Source organism: Tupaia chinensis, unplaced genomic scaffold (genome assembly GCF_000334495.1).
Source record: "Tupaia chinensis unplaced genomic scaffold, TupChi_1.0 Scaffold000568_1, whole genome shotgun sequence".
NCBI lineage: Eukaryota > Metazoa > Chordata > Mammalia > Scandentia > Tupaiidae > Tupaia > Tupaia belangeri.
The window spans coordinates 177,835-183,431 of record NW_006160082.1 but is presented as its reverse complement, the minus strand read 5'-3'; the positions used below and the strand labels follow the sequence as shown (position 1 = coordinate 183,431).

General features: G+C 56.7%; 1 protein-coding gene across 1 annotated transcript in view; it reads right to left on the bottom strand.

Annotated features, from left to right (window-relative positions):
- Positions 1–5,552, bottom strand: part of GPR68 (G protein-coupled receptor 68) — a 35,447-nt gene extending 29,895 nt beyond the window's left edge. Inside the window, exon 1 of the mRNA XM_006157988.2 lies at positions 5,486–5,552. The gene's annotated coding sequence lies outside the window, so the exon portion shown is untranslated. The remainder of the gene's footprint in view (positions 1–5,485) is intronic.
- Positions 5,553–5,597: the final 45 nt, after the last annotated feature.

Sequence of the window (5,597 nt, the reverse complement as noted above, 5' to 3'; positions counted from 1 at the left end):
AATCACCCCCCAGGGGGGATGGCCACGCCGCAATCCCTTCTCCTCCATTCTCCTCTCGGGATCTTGGGCACGCTAGCACACGCGCCCGGCGTGAGTTTCAAGCCACCGGGTCCGGGACGCGAACCACGGTCGACTACGTGGGAGTCCAGCGACATAGCCATTACGCTAACTGCTGGTTCCCGTGTGCGTACCTTTTATCTGCCCATGCAGATCCACTCTCCACCCCCTTCCCCTGAGGATGGTATCACCTGGCTCCCTGCCCTCTGGCTTCTGTTCATCATTAAAGAAGAAGAAACCGAGGCTCAGAGAGGCTGCATAGCTACTTGCCAGAGTTCTGGGAAGTCCTAACTGGAGATCAGAGGACGAGAGGCAGGTGGGGACAGGCGTATCATTGCCTCTGTCAGGGTGCTTCAGGCTGGCTGCCTCCCTGTGCTGGGGCGTCAGCTCCCGTCTGAGTCTCTCTCCCTCCTCTGCAGACCCAGACAAGCTAGTCCAGGCTGCTGCATGGTCCTATGGGTCCCTGCCACTAGCCACGCCTGTGTTTGTTAAACTCTCCTCAGCTGAGACCACGTCTGCTTCCCGCCAAGTCTATGGTGCAGAAGCGCACGCCTCAGGTGCACCTTCACAGACTCCCACTGATGGCGGAACGTCCTCGTATTTAGGAATGCACACGGATTATCAGCTTTTTAAGTGACTGTCTAGTCTTCCAGTGAGCACAGCTGGCCAGCCTCAGAGAGACTTTGTGTATCCTCCAAACAACGGAATGAGTCCCTACTTCCTCCGAGTCCCCTGCCAGCTCATCCCTGCCTGTCTGCTCAACCCAGCCTCCCCTCGCAGAGCCCCTACCCTGTGCTCTGGTCCCCTGGAACCTCCCAGGGCAGAGCACCTCACGCAGGGGGCCCTTCCGAGAAATACTTGTCCTTATGAGTCAAGTACCTTCTGGGTGGTTTTATGCAGCAAGAGGCTGGTTTTTCTCTGATTGATCGTTTCTGGCATCAGCCACACTCCAGCAGGCCTCAGCCTGGGCCGGTGAGTCGGTCAGCCTGGTGAACACAAGGCTGTTTCTGCTCTCACTCAGATGATCCGAGGGCTCCCAGACAGGCAGTGACTAATCGGACAATGAAGGCAGGAAACTCTGAGGCTGGCGGGGAGTCAGCCCACGTGCAGGTGAAGTGTGAGCACACACACTCGGAGGGCCAGCTGGGAACCCATGTCGCATTCCTGGCTAGAGCTGAGACTGCAGGAGGTCTTCAGGCAGCTTGGCGAGGAGCGCAGAAGCCCTTAGCACCTGAATACCTGGGTTTGAATCCTAGATCTGTGGCTTTCTGGCTGTGAGAATTCTGGCAAGTGAGGTAGCCTCTTTGAGCCCCGGTTTCTTCTTCTTAAAAACGTGGTTAGTAAGGAAGATGGATCCCAGCTTCACATATAAAGCTATACTGGCCAACTAAGTCTGGCTGCTGTTTCTCCCAGGCAATGAAACAAGAGGCAGAGGCTGGAGAAGGGAGTTTATTTCTGTAGCCGGTTACCGGGGGGCAGTCAGTAAGTACCGTCAAACTGTCTAGAAAGGTGCAACCTGTTCTCAGTATCTGCAGGTACAGGACGAAGCGCGTGCGAGTCGTTCCTCACCACGATCAATCAGAGCCGGTCGCCTTCCCCTGAGTAATTATCCTGAGTCCTTCAAATACCCGCTCCTGGTTTCTCGTCTGACCACTCCTCAAACAGACCTCCCTGTGACTCAGCACTTGGCCAGATTGCTCTCATTAGAGGCCTTTCTTAATTCCATAATGGCTGCAGCCCTGCTAAACCTTACACTGACCTGCTTCAAAGGTGCTCTCCAGAAATCTGACGCCGAAACTGGGAGCCCAACCCAGCATAGGAAGAAAGAGCAGGTTACGCTGGGAAGGAGTGGGCCAGGCCAGGTTCTGCCTTGGTTCTCTGCTTGTGGAGAATGGGTCAAACCCTGGCTTCCCCACTGCTGGCTGCGTGACCTTGGGCAGGTTAAGTGACCCCTCTTGCTTCAGCCACCGCATCTATAAAATGGGGACGAGCCATCCGTCTTCACCCAGTGCCTGCGGCAGGCTGTGCGCTCTGCTCTGGAGCGAGCGTGCAGGCTCCTGTGTGCCAGCTGCGTGGCGATCGCGCTCTGGCTCGCACTGCCAGCTTTCTTCCAGTGGGGCTCCTCTTATTCTGGCCTGCGGACTCTGGGGAGGACAGGGACAGATTTGCCTGGTAGGGGGCACACGGGAGCTTCTCCAGGCTTTACTGCCTGGATCCCCTAAAGACAGCCATTGGAAGCCCCTGCCCCAGCCTCCCTGGAAAACAGCTTAGGTGCATGTTGTGTAATGGGGTGTGGGTGGGAGGGTGAGAAAGGAGGGGCATGGGAGAGGACCAGCTGAAAATCTACAACCCAGACAGGGCCTGACCTAGAAGCCCCTGCGGTCGGCGGGCATCTTGGGAGCGGGGGTGGTACTGGGGAGGCAGGGGCAGGAAAGGCGCCCTGGAGTCAGCCTGCCCGGGCTCGATCCTGTCTCTACCTCTTGCCAAGTGACTTAACTTCTTGGTTCCTCATCTGTACAATGGGATGGTGACGATGGCGCCCCCTCCCAGGAGCTGTGTAATGTACTTGTGCGGAGTGAGTTATTACTGAGATTCCACCAGCCGGGTTCTCTGACACAGGACAGCGACTGTGGGAGGCACAGTAATGACCCCCAAAGCGACCATGTCCTAAGTGCCGGGACCCGGGACTATGTCACTTTGCCAGTGTGATTAAATGAGGAATTTCTGAGCTGGAGCGATTCTCCGGGATTATCCAAGCAGGCTCAATGGAGTCACGGCCAAAGGAGGGGGCAAAGAGCTAAGAGATGCGGCAAGAGAGAGCTACCCAGCACCGGGCTTTGGACACGGGCAGGACAGCGAGCCAGGTCCTGCAGGCCGCCTCTGGAAGCCAAAAAAGAGGCCGGCAGTGCCGCCGGCGCCCCCTGTGTAACCAAAAAAAAAAAAAAAAAAAAAAAAAAAAGAAAAAATGGGCAAGAAAACGGAGTCTGTCCTAGAGCCTCCACAAAGGACCTCAGCCCTGCCAACACTGTGACTTCAGTCCAGAGAGACCACGTCTGACCCCCAGAACGCTAACAGAAGAGATTCGCGCTGCTTTAAGATGCCGCTTCTAATTTGTACCACAGCAAGAGGAAACGGATAGACCTGCCGAGACCAACACAGCCACCTCCTTGAAGGGGAAGCCAAGCGATTCAAGTCCCTGCCCACCGCACAACCCTGCGGTAGTTACTGACACCTGTGGTGTACGTGTGCCCAGTCCTTGCCCTCTGGGACGCACCAGACCCCGCATCTGACAGTGCTTCGGGCAAGGGCATTGCTGGGGTGGACTCCTCACGGGGAGGAGGTTCAGGGCGGGTCAGAGGTTAAGAAGGCTTGGACAAGCTGGAAGCTCAGGGCCTTGAAGGGTGGAGGCTGTGGAGTATGGACGAGGTGAGGGAGGAGGGCAGGAAGGAAAGAAAGGCATTACTGGAAAAGGGAGGTTCACACGGTTCATTATCCATGTGCCCACTCAACACCTGAGGGCTGGGCCCTGTCTGGGGAGGAGGGGGCAGACCTGGGGCTGTCCTTAAGGCATTTTGACTCTGGAAGGATACAATATGCTTGCAGCACAGTAGGAGAGATTGTTTAGTTACAGGACACATCAGGGTGGGCTTTCTGGAGGAAGTGACCCTTCAGTTGCTACAGGATGAACTGAAGGTTTGTTCAGTACTGCTCCAGGCTCCGTGCAGTGCTCTGTACCTCATGGGTGCTGACCAAAGGAGTTCCGTGAGGACTCTGGCTGTCCCGTCCCGACTGCGGGCACCTTACTGCACTAAGAGGACGGCCTCAGCAGGTGTCCCTCTCACGCTCACTTGTCTCCCTTTCTAACCCAAGAGCTGGCCTCAGGAGTGCTCTGCAGGCCCTGGGACTACTTAAGCTTTAATAACCCGGCTCGGCTTTCCTTGTTTTTATTTGTTTAATTACCTTTTGTGGCAGGGAGTACTGATTCTGGGAGAATACCATTTCCTTTGAAAAACAGTGTACTGGGACCAGCAGTTAGTGTAATGGCTATGTCGCTGGCCTCCCATGTAGTCGACTGTGGTTCGAGTCCCGGACCCGGTGGCTTAAACTCACGCTGGGTGCGTGTGCGTGCGTGCCCAAGATCCTGAGAGGAGAATGGAGGAGAAGGGATTGCGGCGTGGCCATTCCCCCTGGGGGGTGATTTCTCTCTGGCTCTCTCTGTCTTTCTCTGTCTTTCTGGGGAACGCACGTGCCCTACAGCAAAAACCTCTCTCAAAAAAAAAAAAAAAAAAAAAAGTGTACTGAAGTGTAATCGAACCAGGGGTGGGTGTTCTTTCTTGCCCTAAAATTGGCCACTGGAGTCAAAGAGGCACTAGGCCCTCCTTGGTGGTGGGGCCTGGCCACTCCCTCAGGACTGAGTAGGGGTTCCAAAGTGAAAGAGTCAAAGAAAACCATTACGTACACGATTCACAATGGAAACTGAGTGGCCAAGTTGTCAAGCCGATAGAGAAGGCGGAAAAGGGATGAGCTCAGCAATGGCAGGACTGTGGTGACAGGTCTGGTTGGGGGATACTGAATAGGGAGGGCTGTGCTGTAGGAGCCCCAAATACAAAAGCACCTGTGCTGGAGAAGGGGCAATCAGGGTGGACATCCTGAAAGAAGTGACTAAACTGAAACCCACAAGGAGAATCCTGGGAATCTGAGGGCAGAAGTGGCCCACTGGTGTTGATGGTGTAGATTTAGGGCTCTCTCATCAGCATAGGGTTGTACTGCTGGAGGCCAGGTGTGCCCTAGGTTTGATTCTGATCATTTGGGGCAGGAAGGAGAGGCAGCCCAAACCTCCCACCTGCTTACTCCTGTCTCCCATCTGAGGTGTGACTTGAATGGGAGGGACCAGCTCCCTCGGACTCAGGCCAAAGCCCAGCACAGGCCCATTTCCCAATGAATGAACGCAGAAATGGACAGAGGGGTAACTTGAGGCAGCCTGGTGAGACCTGGTGAGAAGGACCTGGCACTTCGGTTAGTATTACTCCCTCCTCCGTCCCTCCTTCCCCCAGGGGAGTAGGGGGGTGGCATTGTAGTGGTGGGGGATGCCCGCATTTCCCCCAAGTTTCCTGGCTGTCAATGAGCCCCTGGCCTCCAACCTGAGGCGGGGTTCTTGGGCTCCCGGCTGGGTACTCCTCCCTATGTCTTAGCAGCAGGGCATGTCCCCAGGGAGTCCGGACAGTGCTGGACTTGGGAGGTCCCCACCCCCACCCCAAGAACCAGCCCTTCTCCTCCACTTTCCCTGCAGGCCTTTACCGGAGACTGGGGTTTGAATTTTCCGCCTCGCAGACGCGGGGAGCCGGCCTTGCTGAAGGTCAGCGGGCCCACGGCGCCTGTCCGTCCCGCGCGCGGCCGCCCCGCAGTCCAGCCCACCGGGCGCACTCACCTCTCTGTCCCGGGAGCAGGGAGGCTGGTGCGCTCTGCTCGGTCCTGGCCCGCGGCGGGGGGCGGCTGTGGCGACGGTGACGGCGCCGGCGGGGGCGTGGCAGGCCCGGCCT